The following is an 18,465-nucleotide window of genomic DNA, read 5'->3' as shown; positions in this document are numbered from 1 at the left end:
CTCAGTGAGGGGCAGCTGCCCCTTCCATGCTCATAAGTAACACTTCCACGACAACACCTTCGGCTCATTAGTTTTGTTTGTTTCTTTATAGAATGGCAGTATATTTTCTAGGTTTTTTAAAGTGTGTTAAAGAATGGGCCATCATATCTGTTACTAAGCTACCCACAGGGTAATTCAGGAAAAGGCTGAAGGCTTTAAAAACAGAGGAGAGATGATCACACAGCAGAAACTATATTTACTTCATCAACCCCCACCTCACCACCTGATCCTCTGCTGCAGTGCTAGTACCAGAGCCCAATACATACATTCGTAGTCACACATGCATGAAAATGTGTTTAATAAAGTGAGAAACTCAAAACCCCAAATTGTCAAAAATCTCAGGCAAAGGTAGTCAAAATGCTGCCCTCTTCTACCTTGCTGTTTGTTCATTTCTTTGATGGAGGAAAACGTGATGCTGCCTTCCCACTGCCACGGGGAAACCAAGTAGCCCATTAGTCCCAGAAGAGTCAGAGGGGGATGGACTCGTGTGGGAATGGGAAGCAGGTGGGTTATCAGGGTGTTTGTGAAAGTCGATGTTTGAGTTGACATGTGTAGAGATTTTCCCAGGGCCACGCAGCAGCTCTGGGCTGCCAAGGTGCAGGCCACGATTCACACATCAGTTTTGACCTGGCTGTGTCCCCCCCAGTCAGGGATTTGAAGCTGTAAAATCTATGCCAGTATGAGATTTCAGTGCCATAGCTTGGGAAAAACTCATAGTCAGTTGGCACCATGAAACATGCCCAAAACTGACACCCTAGAAGCAAAGAAACTACAGAAACAGAAATGTGAAATCTCCATTTTGTAATGTAAAATCCTTTGCTGATTGCCCCCTCCTCCCCCCTCTCAAAAAAAGAAATCTTATCATTGTCTGTGAAAGTTTACTTTCCTCCCTAAACCTCACAAAATCTGATTAAATCTTTAAATCTAACCAAAGATTTGTGATAAATTTCACAACACAAGTATTTCAAAGCACTTCTGTGTGGAAGATCATGCATGTGCAGTGGATATTCCCATATTTTTGTTCCTTTTTGCTAAGTCTGAATGGCTCTTTTTTGCTCCTGCTATAAAGACTACACCCTAATTGGAGCATGTGGGCATGGATGAGGAACAGCAGCAAAATTGGTTTTCTATTTTCTACACATATCTACCCGCAGTGAGTACGGCTACCTCTCATTGCTGCTGTGAGCCATGCACATGAGCAGCAGTCAGGCAGATGGAGCAGGGATAAGGATCCATACAACAGAAAACACAGTAGCATTGGTGCAGGGGTGAAGAAGGACAGAGGCAGCAGTGCACCTCATCTAGCCCTCAGGTAAGAGAGAGAGGAAAGGTTGAACAATATGCTGCTCCCTCAAAAGTTACTGAGAGCAGAAGGGGGAGAGAAAATAAGGGTCTGACCCCTGGTTAAAAAAAACCAAAACCACAAAGAAGAGAAAATGTCACCTTCAGGGAGGAGGTGGTTCTGGAAGTGCTGATTCAGGTATAGTCTGAACCAGGGCAGAGAGATATTGAAATGAAAAGGCTCCTGTTTACTTTAAAAAACTGCTGTGCAATGATTATCTACTTGGGTCTCTGCCACTTTCTTCCCAGCAGTTTCTCCCTCCTATAACCTGGTGTTTCTTATTTGCAGTGGCAGTTTGGCTCACAAGCTTCTACCCCAGCCAGCTTTTACAGTAGTCACAAATCCTCCAATGCTCCTGCCTTTTGCTGACAGCATTTTCTGCAGTAAATATCACTGGTAGCTCAACTTTAAAGCCCACAAGATGTGGCATGCATCAGGTCACACTTCCTTTGTTGTCTATTCACCAGTGTTCTCCATGTCAGGATGGGAATAAGAAGAAAAGACACAAATTGTGACTGAGGTATGCTAAGCCTTCAATGCCTACTTGCTATAAGCCAGAATGCCCATCCCTTAGTTTCATAAGCATTAGCTTAACTCACAAAATTAGGTAAAAGGAAAAAAAATTACACCCTGAGGCAAATTTTCTCATTCAAGTTAAACATTTGTCTCTTGAACAGCAGGGTCTATGAAGGAAACGCTGATACAACCTTAACCTTGGCAGCACAGGCACTGGGGCTGTGTTAATCAATGTTAAGAGCAGAATCAGTGCTTCAAGCATTAGTAAAAATCCCCGAGATCTTTGCATAGAGTGGTACAAAAAAAGCAAAAACAAGTCACAGCTCAACAAAAAAGGCTTAGAAATTTTCCTTCCTCTGCTGAGGTTCAAAGGCTTCTTTCTCTATCTCTGATATGAAAACAATATGAAAATAAAATGTCATGCACAGTCTTAAAGCTGACGATAAGTCCTATCTGCATGCAGATCTTGACAGCTTCGGGCCAGAAGAAAGTAGCCACACACGTTACTACACATGTAGAAGCTGTGTGCATGTGGCAGAACAGTTGGGACAGGGACAGCCTGTTACTAGGAAGCAGATATGCTGAGTTTCAGGTTCATGTTACCAGGAGACTCGAAAAAGTTGAAACTGAGCCTAACCAGGCTGCCAATGGCCTCTAATGAAAATTTCCATTTGGAAAGGCTTGATGTTGACTTGGCATGACACCAAAGAAGCAGCCTGCTGCAAAATTTTACACCAATTGTATTTCTCCTAATTAAACCCTGTCTGACCTCAGCATTAAGAAACAATTTGTTTCAGGATATAACCAGCACACATAAGCAATTACATTCTGTTTGCCCTATTAACATTATTTGGCTTCTATGCTTTCCAGTGCTTAGTGTGTCTAAAATTTTTTGTTGGGTAGAGAGGAAAAGGAGGAGAGAAACAGAAGCTTGAACTGAAAGTATCATCAACTTTTAATCATATCATAGGCACCCAGAAGTAGTGATCAGATGGTGCCTTCAAGTTTATTTAGGGACAATGAAAGACAGAAATGAAGTGACTTATGCAAACCACTGAAACCATATATATCGATATCCTACAATTAAAAAAAAAGATTATTCTCTCTCCTAACTTGTTATTTTTCATTCAGTTCTCTAACTTGTGCTTTTCACTGGTCATTTAGAAATATCAGAAAGAACAGCCTTTGGTGCCCTGGCTGTGAAACACTACCCCTAGTAGGACACAGGATGCACTTGCCTCTGTCTTTCTGAGGGTCAGGGAGAAGTGACTGTCAGAAGACAAGTGATTTGGAGGTGAAGGTGAGAGATGGGGCCATGCTGCACCTCCAATACTAAGGGGCATCTGTGGAGAAGTTTCCAGTTCATTAGGAGTCTTTCTCACTGACAAGTTCAGTTCCTCTCAGGCACAAAAAGGAGAATTATTTCATACCATATAGGATGTGCATCATGGTTTCTTCACAAGCCAATGCTCTGGAAGACCTCTGTCCCTTGCATATATGTTGGTGCTCAAGGACCTACCTTAAGTGGTGAGGAGTCTGGAGGAAGAAGTGAAAGGAGAAGGGGGTGGCCTGTTGACCACACTTTCTGCAACATACACAGGGTGGATAAAATGTAAAAGACAGCTATAGACAGCAGAGGAAAGAGAGGAATGAAACAATCAAATGAGCTGTATCTTGAACAGGACAAATCAGCTACACTTTGGAGATTTCAACATTTTTAGTCCACAATGGGACAGGGCTAAAAACTAGATTAGGCATTTCTGTGTTTCTTAGCTGTTGTGAGACTGAAGAAGACTTTCTAGTGTTCAGATATTCAAGGAACTGTCTGGAAAATAGCAGCAAGATGTGTTTGTGCCAAGGCCATTAACCCTCTATTCTTGCCAACATCAAATTAAATAAACTGAGAAAACAATTTGCATAACACTGTCACAGCGATATACAGTCAAGGCAACCTTTTGGAAGACTGAGCTTATGAAGAGGTTTAGTAGAGTAGACACAGTCGATGACTGCATGGTCAGACCCAGGAGTGACCGAGTCTGACTTCTGGAAATAAGCTCCGCAGGTCTATGCACAGCTCTCACACACAGTTGTGTTGGACTCCTGGGCGGCTCTTGAGGGCCATAAAGTACAGCCTTCTGCTTTGACCTCTGTGCAAACTGCTGGCAGGTTTTCCTGGTGGTCTTCTAGAGGCTGATGAGATCCAGAAATGTACATAAATGTGTGAGCCATTTGAAAGCAACAAGACAACAGCAGAGTCTGTGATTGATGGAGAACATGGAATCAGCTTGTGTGAAAATGTCTAAAACAATCACTTCTGTCACTGTCTGTACCTGTTCTTGCTCTTTACAAGCAGTTGAACCATCTCTCTGAGCAGAACAGCAGCAGCCACTTCTCTGGCCTGCTTTCACTTGAACTAAGCACATCCAGGAGACACTTCTGTGCTAGATTTGTGTCCCGGCTATTTTTTATGTCCACATGACAGCGAATGGAATAGCAGGATGTGCAATCCAGAACACAAGATCTGAAACTGCAATGGGACACAAAACAATGTAAGGCACATCTGGAGTCTGAAATCTTTATGCTAAACAGTCAGATCTATTTACAGTTGCTTCAGATTTGCTATGGATTAGCAAAAAGAAATAAAAAATGTATGTATGGATAATTATCAAAGTGTGCTTTAACTTGAGAGATTCTTTCAGCTCTCAAGGAAACGTTTAAGACTGAGTAAAAGAAAATGTGCATTTTACACATTGCCTAACTATGCTCATTCTTTTCAATGTATTTGCATATTTAAACAATTGTCTGTAAAGAACATGTTGTGCAATCCCACATATAAGCCCAAGAGAGCATGGCTAAATCCTATGCTAACTCGTTGAAAGCATAAATCTTAATTTTATTTAAGTACCAACTCATGTAGTTTAATTTTCTTTCTTGTTCTGATTTTGTTCCTCCATCTCAGTCTCATCAAAAACAAAACAACCACTCAGATACAACCTATCTCAACATCTTGAAAAGCTAAGAAAAAGCCCTACGAAAAGGAAAGCCCTCTAAGCTCTCTCTTGGAACCGTCTGGGAGATACAACATTTTCTTTACAGTCGATTGTGTAAATATGAAAATATGTGGAAATGGAATATATTTAGGCAAGTTTTAAAATGCATAATATTTATTCAACTCTAATAGCTTTTTATTAGGAGTCAATAGGGTCTATCAACTAAATGGGTATTTCAACCATTTTCAATAGACATATTATTTACTCAATAGACCATAATGATTCTGAAGGAGGCATTAGGGCCTATTATGCAAATCTCTATGTATTGTAGGTGTATTCAAAAACAGTGAAATTTTGACCCTGGCTGTTCTACGATCCTGATGCCATCGCTCTTTAGAAAGCAAATTGTATAAACCTAGTTTGAATGAAATAGAAAGGTTAGAAGTGGAAATAATAGATTTTTTTTGGTTGGGATGCAGAGCAGAGAATATAAAAAAGTTTTAGTTCAACTTGAAGCGGTCTTTTTCTTCAACAAAATATATATATATAAAAAGGAAAATTAATTGTGTCTTAGAAGAAACATTTCCTTTCCCACACAGCGTTTTCACTGCTTTTTTACCCAGGATCTACACAAATAACTTTATTGCATTTTGGCTGGTTAAAATATTCTCCCAGGAGACCTGCAGTGAATAGCCTGCCTGACACTGCATGTAAGCAGGAGAGGTTTGAACAAGAATTTGGACCTTTGCTAAGATGGCAATGCCAGTCACCCAGAACTCCTGTTGGTCAGTCCTCTAATTTCTTTCCAGCTATACTGCTGACAATTTGTTTCAGGCTGACTGAGAACAAATTAAAAAAAGAATACTGCAGGTAAAAAGCCTGTAGAAATGGCCCATTTTTAATGGTATGGGGAAATCCTAATAGCACTTGGTAGATGGCCTGATTCAAAACTAGTAGGTATTAATGTAGATGCTTCATACAATTTCAGTGGGGTTTGGTTCTGTGTTCCTTGTTGCACACCAGACACAAACGGATTTCTTTAGGGATACTTATAAAAATCCTAGAGGAGACATATAACCAGAAAAGATACTTCTGACTCACATAAACCACATGAAGCTCTCTCAAATTCAGCTGAAAGTGTCAAAACGGGTGTCTTTATTCTTATCAAATATAAAAAAAGCATTTCTGAAATAAAAAAAAAATATAGATCTATACTCAACAATTTAACACAGAGCAATGAATCCTGGACTAAGACATCCAGACTAACTCAAGGACCACAAGTAATATTACAAAAGTTTGGACAAAGTATTTTGCACATGTGTCTTTATAGCTTGTACAAAGTGTTTAGGTACTGGGTGGATGCTATTGCCTGGTGCTTTGGCTCTCTCATTTAGAGAACAGAAAATAACATAAATGTGACATTAAAAAAATACCAAATTGACATTCCTTAATTTGCTGTGTACTGCAAAGTTCTTTTGATTTGAAGGGCTCCTTTTATTTCCTTTTATTTTAAATGCTGAAATATTCAAAACCAAACAAATGACCAAATGGCTGGGTCTGCTTCTGTCAGGAGCAGATACATAGAACATCTGCAGAAAAACTTACGTGTGACTTACATGCAGCAACAACAGTGACTTAGTTACATTCTTTATCTGTGTATAATTAAGTCTAATCAGTGTTTTTAAGAAAGGGCACAGTCGCTGGTGAGGCAGGGTTTGTAGAAAGAAGCAATATTTTGTATGAAATCATACTGTTTGGAATTATGTGCACAGAATGAATGGACATACATTCTCAGTTGCGTACAGCTGGTGTATTTGGAGAAAACCAGATGGACTTCTGTGTTCAGACCCTTCATCATGTTCTGTTCATCAGAATTAATTTGCAATTACTGCCTGGAGGATGACCAAGATTATACAACTGTGTTACATTATATGGTATCCTCATCATATCCTTCTCTGAAGACCACGTGAGGTGAGTTAGCCACACTGCCACTTGTAGCTTCCTTAGTTGCAGGTAGGTTTTCTTCACAGAATAAGGTTGCTAGTGAGCATCAGCCCAGGTCTCCACAAACCAAGAGCTGCCACTGAGAGCAGTGTGAGCCAAATGGCCATCCCATGACAGTGTAGCTGGGTAGTAGTTCTTGCTGTCCTGGAGCTTACAGGAGTTATTGTGAGGTAAAAATGGACATTGCATAAGGATCAACCAGGAATGAGGCTGAATATTTGGGTATCTTGACTATCTAGACAAAAGAACCGTAACCTTCCTGTGCTTATCGAGATTTTGTTTGTGCTTTATGATCTCATACCAGCAACAACAGAACTTCCACTTCTTCCACTTTCTTTTATTTCCTTTTTATTTTTTTTTACCCTGTCTTGTGAGAAAGAGTTATTGAAATGAGTTTTGGGGCTGATGAATACCCTGGAGGTGCTTTGGCCCATTGCTTTCTTCTAGACCGTTTGCCTTTAACTCTCACTTGAGCTTCTGTTCGACAAAGTTAATAGCTGCAAGTTCTTCAGGGATGGTTTGTTAAATCATGTCCAAGAAAATAAAATATAATGAATGAACAATCTCAGGAGAAAGCCTTGACATTTAAAAAAAAAAGTAAATGAGTCTCAGAAGTATCAAGCCATGGAATAGAAAAAGTACATTAGCAAAAACGAGATATGTTTTGCAGCAATTAGAGGAGGAGATAAAGTCTTCTCCAGGGGAACACACCTGAGTTCTTGAAAACTCATCCAAAATCTGGTTGTGTACTGCATCCTGGCATCTAACAAGCCAGACCTGAACATTGTCTGCTTGTAACTTCCCTCCCACTCTCCCAGCATTTCAATGTGCTTCATCTGCCACTGCATCAATGGACTTTGATAAGAGGAAGCTGGAGCATAGCTTTGAACTCCACTGAACCCAATTACATCTGGTCATTTCAGACAGCTGTGGTGGTGCAACTCTGAACTAGGAGGCAGGGAGTTCATGACAGATTCAAGTGCTGCAGCTGGAGCAGCAAATTGTTCTGGTGCTGTCATATTGCAGGGTTTATGCTCCAGAAAAGAACTGGCAATCTGAACTCAGTGTTGCACTAATTAAAAGGAAGGCATTTTGGCAACTAGTGTTTGGTGTGTGCTGGGGTTAATGCCTTTTATTTGCCATGGCACAAGTGGTAAGTTTAATCTCAGTGTACTACTGGAGGTGTGTAGGGGATTTAAGTCACTTACTGAAATGGGCAGAATTCAGGTTTTCCCCCACTACCAATATAGAGCATAACTCTTGTCTTTGGCAATGGCACTTGCTGTTTAATGCTTGAGAGACTATAAGAATAGCAGGGATCTTAATTTCCTAGAGATACAGGGAATACCACATCAAAATGATATTAGAAAGCAGACTTAGTTTTGCCCATGGCTTGTGTAATTAAAACCTAGTCTGGTGACAAGGTGCTACTACACACAGTGATAAAGACACCCTTGGGCAGAGGACTACTGAAGTCTTATGCATTGCTAAAGTCCTATTAAAGCCTTTTTTGCTTGCCTTTATTAAAACCAGTTTCATTTCTCAGCCCTGAAAATGCACCCGTGTAATGTTTCTGTCGGCCTTCCCCAGTATTGATAGCTTTCAAATTCCTATTGCAGATTCTGTTCTCACAAAGACAGTGAACCAATCCTGACCTCCACTGCATTAGGCAAGAGCGGCTTCTACTTGGTTCTCGCACATGCTAGTGATTTCCCTCAAGAAAAGACGCCCAAGAAGGCCTGCCTTTCTAGCTCAGGTGGAAAGAACACCTTTGTTCTCAGGTGGAAAGAACAAAAACTGCACACCATGCACATGCACACACATGCACAGTCCTCTTTCCCATTAAAAAGAACAAAAAACTCATGGCAGTGTCTAGCCCTTCCACTCCAAAACATATTTCAGTTACAGGTAAAGCTCTGCATTGGATACAGAAGGGATCTGAGATCTGCTCTTGTTTTGTAGTCACATAACTGGGGTTTGTCATTACCCAAATATCTGCTAAACCTGTATTTTTCTTGTGCTTACTATAGCTACTGTATAAGAGGTTTGGGCTCTTTTTACTTACCCCTTTCATTTGTTGGAATTTTTTTCACTCTTTCTAAATAATTGTAAATGAAGGAAAAATATTCTTGGGATGGACTCTGACCATGCCCATTGGAATTTAAGCCAACTGAATTGTTCTATCATCACATGTATTTGCAGTATTGATTATTCCTTGTACCCTGTATGAAAAGCTGCCACTAAATAATAGTGAAAAACTAAATTTTCCATGTTAAAATAGTGCTGAAAAAAATTTGTGGTAAGAATGGTGAAATTCCCAGGTTTCTGATCACTCTCTTCATCTTGAAAGGATAATTTTCAGGTATTCAGACTAAAAGTGGGAAGGGATCGATTAAAAAAGAGTGTTATGAGGAGACACTCCAAATTTTTAAGCTGCAAAACTAAGCCAAGTTCATAGTTATTGTTAGCTGAGAAAAAGTTACTGGAAAGTAATTGTAGCAGAATTAAGAGAAAATACTTCCACCCTAAAAAATCTCAGAATACAGAAGAAAAATGTACTCAAATTATAGCAAGTCATAAAGGCTCTATCTAAGAACTCTATCTTGCTTGTTTATCATGTTTAAGAAAACATGAAAGATACTGATTTTTTAAATTCTAAATAGCATTTAAGACAGAGAAAGTAGCAAGCAGAAAACAAAACCTGAAAAGTCCTATTCTCTTACCTCCAGAATTGCCAGTAAAAATCATCTGTGTGCCCTTCAGGTGCTAAAGGATGATTTTTCTGCCTTAATATCATTTTGCTAAAAATTATTTCTGTTATTTCTAATAATTCTCTTACACCTTGCTCTTTTAAAGACATCTCATGCACAAAAAATTTGTGGTATTCATCTAAGAAAAGTGTACAATGGCCAGAAGCAGAAGTCAACTACAATCAGTATGAAACTGGACTTTGTGTTCCCTATCTCTAAGGCTATATACATATTTAAAGAGTCCCAATACCAAAACTTCATTTTTTTTTTACCTGAAGAAATATCATCTGCAATACTACACAGGTCAGGTGAATTTTGAGTATGGGAAGGTATTTTATATCTTCTGATATAAGGAAGTTAATTTAATTGCTTTAATCAAAGCAAAATGCAATCCTCAACAGAGTGTTAATAACCGCAGCCTCAGCAGAAAGGCATTTGATCATGTAAAGTGGGATTTCTTCTGGATCATAGACAAACCTCATTCCAATGTAATGTCAGATGCTGAATTTTTCTCTCTGTAGTGATAACACTCAGTGTAGCAGCAGATTACATTCCAGGAAGGAGGAAACAGATCTGGTTGGTTTTGTTGGCATTTTTATGCTCAAGCTGCAGATGCTCCAGTATATCCAGGAATATTCTGAAAGGGAATTGAATTGAATGAATTTTCTATTCATTTTTTAATATATAGAAGCACCCTTAAATGTTTGAGTACGTTATAATTCTATTGCCCTATGGGTCTGGAATACACACATGGGGTCCTATAGAAGTCCATGTAGTCACAGAATGCTATAGAACATGACATTTTCTCATTAAGATCATCTGTGACTTTTTTCATGTGTCTGTTTCTGCTGTCCAGTTGATAAAACCAATTACAGCTCGTTCAGTTTTCCATCTACTATAGTTAGAGTTGACACAGTGAGAGGACAAAACTCCCAGAGGGTATAAATGCTTTGAAATCAGCATATTAAGGGTATCATTTCAGAATGGCTAGGACCAAGGATTCCCACTGAGAACAATGGAAAAGAATGTTTGCTTGTTTAATAGTCTTCTTTGATGCCTGAACAGGCTGTGAAGTCCCAAGGACTTATGAAACATAAGCTTCAGGTTCTAGCCTGGGAGCATGTATTGTGAGGAGTCTTGTTTCCTGCCATATGGGCATGTGAGAAGGTCTTTTAATTTCCCTTCTAAAAGCAAGACTTAACACCAGCTTCACTAATCTCACTTCTTTCTTCTCAGTCTGTGCCTAGGTTCACAAAATCTGTATCTTTTGTTTCTAATAAGTAAAAAAAAACCATTGTAGGTGGTCTTCTTCAGGTCATTACTGCAAACAGAAATACAACAATTCTGTTAAAAAATTGACAGTTTTTCTCAGCAAGTTGTCCTAATCACTTGAGAATGGTCAAAGGACTGCTGTGTTCTTGCTTCTTTTAAACAAACTGTTATTTTCTCCTTTTTTTTTTTTTTGTTTTAAAAGGGTTTTGGATAAGGTAGCTGTTGCCCCTCTGTTGTGAGTTGTGTCTCTCACTGGGTACTGGAGCTTCAGCACCAAGGTCATGAGTTGGTAGTGGTGGTGATTCCCTTCTTGAGGCACCTCCTATGCTCTTCAGTGGCCTTTTTTGTAGAGGCAGAGAAATTTCAGAGCTGACTTCAGGTGTGCTCTTTTAATACCACTTTTCCAACTGCTCTGTGGTTCAAATGAGTTCATCCATCCCTGACACTTGCACAAAAACACTCTAGAAATGTATTATTTAAAGCCTGCCTTCCTTGGTGTTTCAGAAATAAAGGTGTAAACTTGCTTTAGAGGCATGAGAAAAGAAATATTTCCTTTGCTCTTGTAGGAAGAAGTGAAAGGCCAGGCTTTGAGCTGCGTGCGTACCTCCCAGAGGGCCCTTATGCCAGGAGATGTGCGAATTACCAGAGATGATATTGTCTTCCTCATTGCATCTGAGGATGCTGAAGCCACCAAGGAGTGTTGTGCTGACACCTTGTCACTACTGTCACCAGAGGGATGCTGTGACGTTACTGGAGCAATCAGTGTGTCCTGCATCACACCTTCACGTGGGCTGGGGAGGTGGGAGCTGCTCTAAAAGGTAGAAGTCCCTTATAGATTTATGACACTTCCATGCTTTCTGTTATTGCCTGTTTGACCAGTTGCTCAAGGTAGAAACCAAATAAAGAGTCTAAAATGAACACTGTATGGTAAACATATTTTAAAAGGCCTTGTGAAGGACTGTGGTCTGGACATTTACCATAAAGAGAGTGAAGAGGGCTGGCTGGGTCTTATTTGTATTTGCATTAAATGTGCTTTTTCATTTTCTAACAAATGCTTTGTTGAGGGGTGCTAATTTGAAGAAAGGTGTGAAGAAAAGCAATTTTAAGGGTCAAAACTCCTTGTCTCTCAAGGGCATAAAATTCTCCAATTTTCTAAGCCAAAGTTGGAGGTTTTCTTTATTCTGCAAGTCAACAATTTTGCAAAATATAAGCCTGGGAAGGCTCTCAATAGATGAGCTTTTCACTCTGTTACAGAATGAAAACAAGTTTGAAAGCTTATGAACTGGAATTGCTGGTCTCCAGGTAGCAGTACACGGTGAGCATTTCCCTTACAAAAAATCATATAAATACTCCAGAATATTGCAATAGCAATCCCAAGTAGAGCTGTAAAACCAATGTACAGAGGATGTGTTGGAGCAGAATGGTGACAAACTGCAGTAGTTTCGGGGAAGCATCTGTGTGTGTGGTGGTGTGGAGTACAGATGCAGTTGGTGTGTCACATGTGAGCAGTACCTCTCGGAGCACGTCTCTGTAAAGCAGTAGAAAAGAGCTGAGCTTTTTGAAGCATGGTATGTAAGAATATCTGCCCTTCAAAATGACAGTAATGCATCAGGTAAATGGAGGTGAGCTAGAGCTTCATGCTGCATCTGACATAATTAAAGGTGATGAAAAAGTACTGCTGTTGTAATGGGGGGATATGGTTTAATACATCCATCACAAAAAATGCCATTGTAAGAAGAGTGGAAACAGAAATAAAGATGCACCAGATTTGTACCAGCAACAGAATTTCCCAGTACAATTTCTGCAGCTTTCAGTAGATGCTTGGTAGCACTTCTGCAAAATGACTGCTATCTCTAGGCATGTTTGACGTGTCATGCTACACTTCCATGGACTCTGTCGGCTTACATCTTTTTGCAAGGGAAAAATCCTGTGCAATGGCTTAGCCCTCCAACTTCTGTTCTTAGATTAAATCTTTGGGTAACTCTCAGGACAGTATGAGAAGTGACAGCCTTAGATCAGTTCAGGAGACAAGGGTCTTGTAGTATTAGCTCCCCCTCCCGCCCCGTGCTCATAAAATAGCCTCCTCCCCAAATCCTATAATAAAATCATTTAAATAAAACAAGGCCTGCATCAAAATCTTAAATGGATTATGAAAATTTAGAATAATAAAATAGGAGTGACCCAAGTAACAGAGTTTCATGAGGAGACAGTGAAACACAAAACAACAACAACCAGCAAACAAATAAACAAAAGATAAGGCTGGGAAAATGACTGCACAGATTGCAATTTAGATAGAATAAATGCATTAAGACCAGCAAGGAACCCATTTAACTATTCAAGGTGAGAAAGAATCAGAGTATGCACCAGAGTTTTGGTTGCCTCAATCATTAACCAAGCACGGATTTTAAAGATGTTCAATAAAGGGAATCGACAGTTACACACAGTTAATATGGAATGAAATGACAAATCAGAGTAAAAGGTCACATCCAATTGCTGTACTGTGGCTGAAGAAATATGATGTGGCCATATTCAGGAACAAGAAAGAAAAAATAAATAAATGGAAAGGAGGCAAGTTAAGAGACAGAGCCTGTATAAATCTTACACCTTATCCACATTACCAGAAATAAAAATTAGCATCCACTGGGAGATGTCACTAAAGCAATGCAAGGCATGAGGAAAAGCATCCTGGAAAGAATAAAGGGGCAGTACCCACTGAACATTTTAATGTAAAGTGTAGCAATTTACTACAAACATAGACTCCCACCCAGTTCCTGGGTGAAATGGCTCAGTGCCATGGCTGACATGCCATGGGACAAACAAACCTTGGCACCTTCTCTGTCCAGAAGGGAAGGACTTGATAATACCTAGTCAAAGCCTACAGTGAATCAGCTCCATTGTTGGCAGCTTTTATATCCTTCTCAAGCTGAAAACTTCCTAATCTGGCTTTCTGAGTGGTCCCTAGTCCTCTCCACTTCACCAAACTTTAGACAACGTTAAGCCTGTGATGCCCTTCAGACTTCCTTGGGATAATCGGGTTCCTCTTTGTGGACGACCAGTGCCATGAAGAACCATGGTGTATCAGAGCTTAGGCAACGGCACAAGCAACGCATTGTTGCAAGCAGAGAGGTTCTTGGCTGAAGCCTGCTGTTGAGAGGGCAGGAGTCTCACAAGAACTGTTGACTGTGTGATGTGGAGAGGGAGCTGCCAGACAGCAGGGCTTGGATGGTGAGGTCTCTAAGTAGGGTGGCAGATCTGGGAATTCCTGAAGGAGAGCAACTCTTTGCTGACGCTAACACTTTTGTTGCATTCAGGAAAATGGATCTTGAGGTAAAATTTTGTCTCCATTTTTGGAGGGGGATAAGTAAACAAAATTATTTTAAGATTAAACCCAGAGTACAACTGACTTACGCTGCTGATTTCTTATGCAAATAGAAACAACTCTGCAAGGCTTTGAAACTTTGGCTAATCATTCAGCCAAAATTGCAACTCTATATTAATAATAAAGACATCTATTGATGATTATGTTCTGGATTCACTAATCCAATCACAGATGCCTTTTCTCTGTAGTTTCTTTGTACTCATATTTCTTACTCTTTTTTTTTTTTTAATATAAAAATAATTGGAAAAACCTCAATAAATAGATTACAGGGACAGAGAAGAATTCCATTACCATACAAGTCCTTCCCCTTTCAGCATTTGCATGATAATCATTTAATAGCAGAATACAATTAGGACAGCTAGGGGAAAGTGTATGGCTCTGTGTTATGTGATATCACCCTTATTTGCCAATACTGTGAGTGCACAAGTGACCCACAAAGATTTCACTTGAAAATCCAGATTGGATACTGTTACATCAGGATGTTTTGTGAATAGAAATGCATGTCTTAGAACTGTTCCAGGCTCTTTTTGTCCTCAAAAGAGAGACATGAACTGAGATCAGCTGTTTTATTTTTTATTTTTCCTAGTAATTTTACAGACAGGATTATTTGTAATCCAATTTTCTGGAAAGAACTAGTTCATGCACAGCAATTTAAAAGTTCCCTTCTCCTTTTCCTTTCAAAAACTGCTGTGCTGTTTTCTGCACACAGCCCTTTGCTCTTGCCTCTCCCAGTGCTGCCTTCTCTTGTCAGGGTCTTCTGGGTTCCTGCTGCTGTAGCATTATGGATACCTTCTCCCGACCCTTTCAGCTCAGTAGAGAAGAAGTTATCAATTGAAAAGAAAAAACCTGGCCAGAAGAATATGTTGTTCCAACTCTTATTAATCAGATACAGAGGACATCTGCCAGGCAATTGAGGATACGATAGTAATGGTCTGGAAACAACAGAAATGGGTCATTTCTGCTATGTCTGCCCCACCTCATTGTCTCCTCCCATCTCCCTTCCAAACTGCCACCTATGTATCTACCGTGTTCCTGCTGCACACAGGGTGCATCCCTGTATTCCCCCCATCTCCATAATCTCTTCCGTTGCTTTTGAGTTTATACTATTCAAGACACATCAGGAGATCTTCTGGTCTTTTCCAGATGAGGGACAGACCAGCTGTGCTGCAGATGTAGAGAAGTGAAGATTGCTACAGCCTTGTGACATCCAACAGGGTTGTGCAGACACAGATTTTCCTTTTGCTTATTTCCTCTTTTTTTTTTCCTACTGCTGAAACCCTTTTTCAGAGGGATACTATTTTGCAAAAATTTAGTCTTATGAGCTGTATTTCTCAACTGGGCAAATTTCTGCAAATTCATGTGATAAGATTATTTATAAGATCTTTAACAAGTACTATTCATTTCACAGATTATGACTGCGGCCTCCACACAATGGATAGTGTTGGCAGGGGAAAAATAATTCAGTCAGAAGGCTCAAGAACTAATCTGTCATATTTACAGGGAAAGACTCATTAAGGAGGTTCCTGGAAGACTAAAGTTTATAGTTTTGTGTGCAGATGATATGGAGTGCTGGTGGCAGTGGTGAAAATGAGGTTGGACACAAGCTAAAAATGCTTAGATTTTTTTCACTTTGCTTTTGTGTCTTTTTAATAGTGTGCAACTTTACTTTTTAACAAAGAAGTTTATAGTTTTGTGGGAAGTAATTTCACATAGGCAATAGTCTAGTCATACAAGTATTGGGTTGCCAAAGGACTTGGATTCTAGCAGTCTTCCCTTTTCTCATGCCTGTAAGGAAAGATGTGCTCTGCATTATCAAAGGGTGATTTTCAACGTCCTGAAAAGCCATTCCACAACATCTAGTATTGTTTAAAGTTGAATATAGCTGATGAAATGAAAGCATGTTTTTTGCCCTCTGCTGTTCTGGAAAACAACCCTGGTCCATGTTCTTGTCTTTAGGTACCAGAGCCTCCTTGTGACTCTGCTTGAGTCCTTCTCTGCAATGCAGTAGCATCAGCCTTCATGGTTTCCATCCTTGCTCCCTGCTGCCATTCCTGAGAAACACTTGGGTCACTGCTGGGCCTGCTGCTCTTCCTGCTGTGAGGCAAAGCAGAGGCAGGGGTGCAGCAGCAGCACTGCATGGGTCAGAGGTTTCCCCCTTTCCTTGCTGAGCTCCCAGGGGAGCTCACAATTGTCCAGACACTTGTGGGCGAAGGAGGAAGCAAGGTAAGCATGGGGGATTGCAGGGGTGACTCTGCACGTCCCACATCTCCCAGGCCTTCCAGCTCCAGGCTGCTGCAGGATTCTGGGCAGTGCAGACAAGGGGTGATATTTTCTCCTCAGATACCATGTGCAGAGGTCAATGGCAGTAGCTTAATGCTTATTATTTTTGCTTGTAACTGGTATCGATAATATTCAAAAAGAAAATGTGAATCATTACTTCTGGTTGCTTTCACTAACTTTCTTTTTTAGGTTACACATATTTATGTGCCAGTTGCATCAATTAAAGAGCAAGCAATCCAAGAACATTTACAGTCTGCCTTTAAAATGCCAGTTCCATATTGTACTTTCCAATTAAGCATGAGCAGATTAATGGGATGCATTGTTCTCTTGGGTTAACTCTACCATATTGTCATTAGGTGGATACACCCTCATGAATTCAAGTTTTCTTTCTGTGAAAGGAAAAGAAAGTGCATACTCAAAAAGTAGGGCAATTTCTACCAAGAAGAATCAGCTGAGAGGAAAAAAGAAGAGCGCCCCTCCCTCCCACTTTTTTATTTCAGTTGTTGTTTAATTGTTTCTTCGACCCAGTGGTTTAGTGATTTCACATCTATTTAATTAACAGAGAAATGGATAGGGTGCACTGAAAAACAAGAAAGGAAGATCAGATAGACAAATGGTCTCTGTGAGTTCACAGTTCTTAAAACAGATGTTCACCTCCGCTGGCTATGGTATATCATTATCTCCAGGAACCCTGAAGAGAAAGCAAAATCCTTCTTTACTTGTAGGAAAAATAGAACAGTCTTACAGGACTAAGCAGATACACCAACCCATTTCATCAGATCCCATCTCACTGCTGTTGTATTACTCACAAGTCAACAAGTGTGTGTGTCTGGGGAAACTGAGACTGCAGATAAACACTGGAGTTGTCTGTGGAATGAGGGACTAGGGAGATGTGATGATGAGGTGGTGTCTAAAGCAGAAGCAACTAAATGGTGGGAGGCTGGGACAATTCTTGTGTTATTTATTTGGTGTAAAGACAAGGTGGCAGTTGGCTCTTGGACCTCTTACTTGCTTTTTGAACAGGGTCAGCTTATTATTGAAGTGGGTCTGCCTGGCTATTCCCTGCAGCTGCCTGAGCCTCCTGACTGAAGGGTTAGGGAGTGTGTGGAAAAGCATATTGCCTCTTGCTTTCTTTTTTCAATTCTTACTATACATTGGAGACATAAATAGGTAAAATATCAATCCAGTGCTAAGCAGTCTTCATCTCTTCTGCCAGAAAAAAAATCAATAATTCCTCCTGTCCTAGGGAGATAGAAAAAAACCAGATAAACAGGAGCAGTTTGCCCATGCAGTCAAATGCATACGCAAATACATGCACCGACACACCTGTGCAGACTGGTCACTCTGCCAAACTCCCTGGCCTTGCATCTGTTTTCCCACCTGTGGGGCAAGAAGTGCTAGGTTTTGCTTTGTAAGCAGTTGTGATGGCAACCATGAAAAAGAACCCCTTGGAAAATGTGCCCCGAACACTTTGATTACTGGTGCCCCAGATTTAGCCTGCCTTGTGATTATGCTTTATCACTCTCACTGTCTCCATTAACTTTTAATCACAGCTGAGTATTTCCAATTTGACTGCCATTTCTGACTTCAAGTGTATTAAAGGAGTATTCAGATTCCCAGAAAACAAAAATGTGGGGGATTTGCTAGGCAGGAGGCACTAGAGGGACCCCCTCTGCTTCCCTCTAGCTCTCACCCTTCCCCCTTACATCAGAGCCCTGGTAGTGGAAAAGAAATGTTGAAATCAATATAAGAATAAATTGCCACGTGGTCTTTATTGTGGAGGCAAGGTTTCTACAGAAAATCCTTGTAATCAGAAAAGAGGGAAGATGAGATTAAACTGATTAAACTGAGAAAGTCAAAAAAGGACAACTTGAAAGATTAGCTCGAGGACGA

Source organism: Corvus brachyrhynchos, unplaced genomic scaffold (assembly GCF_000691975.1).
Source record: "Corvus brachyrhynchos isolate BGI_N302 unplaced genomic scaffold, ASM69197v1 scaffold14, whole genome shotgun sequence".
Lineage (NCBI taxonomy): Eukaryota > Metazoa > Chordata > Aves > Passeriformes > Corvidae > Corvus > Corvus brachyrhynchos.
The sequence above is the reverse complement of the archived record's forward strand: the minus strand, read 5'-3'. Positions refer to the sequence as shown.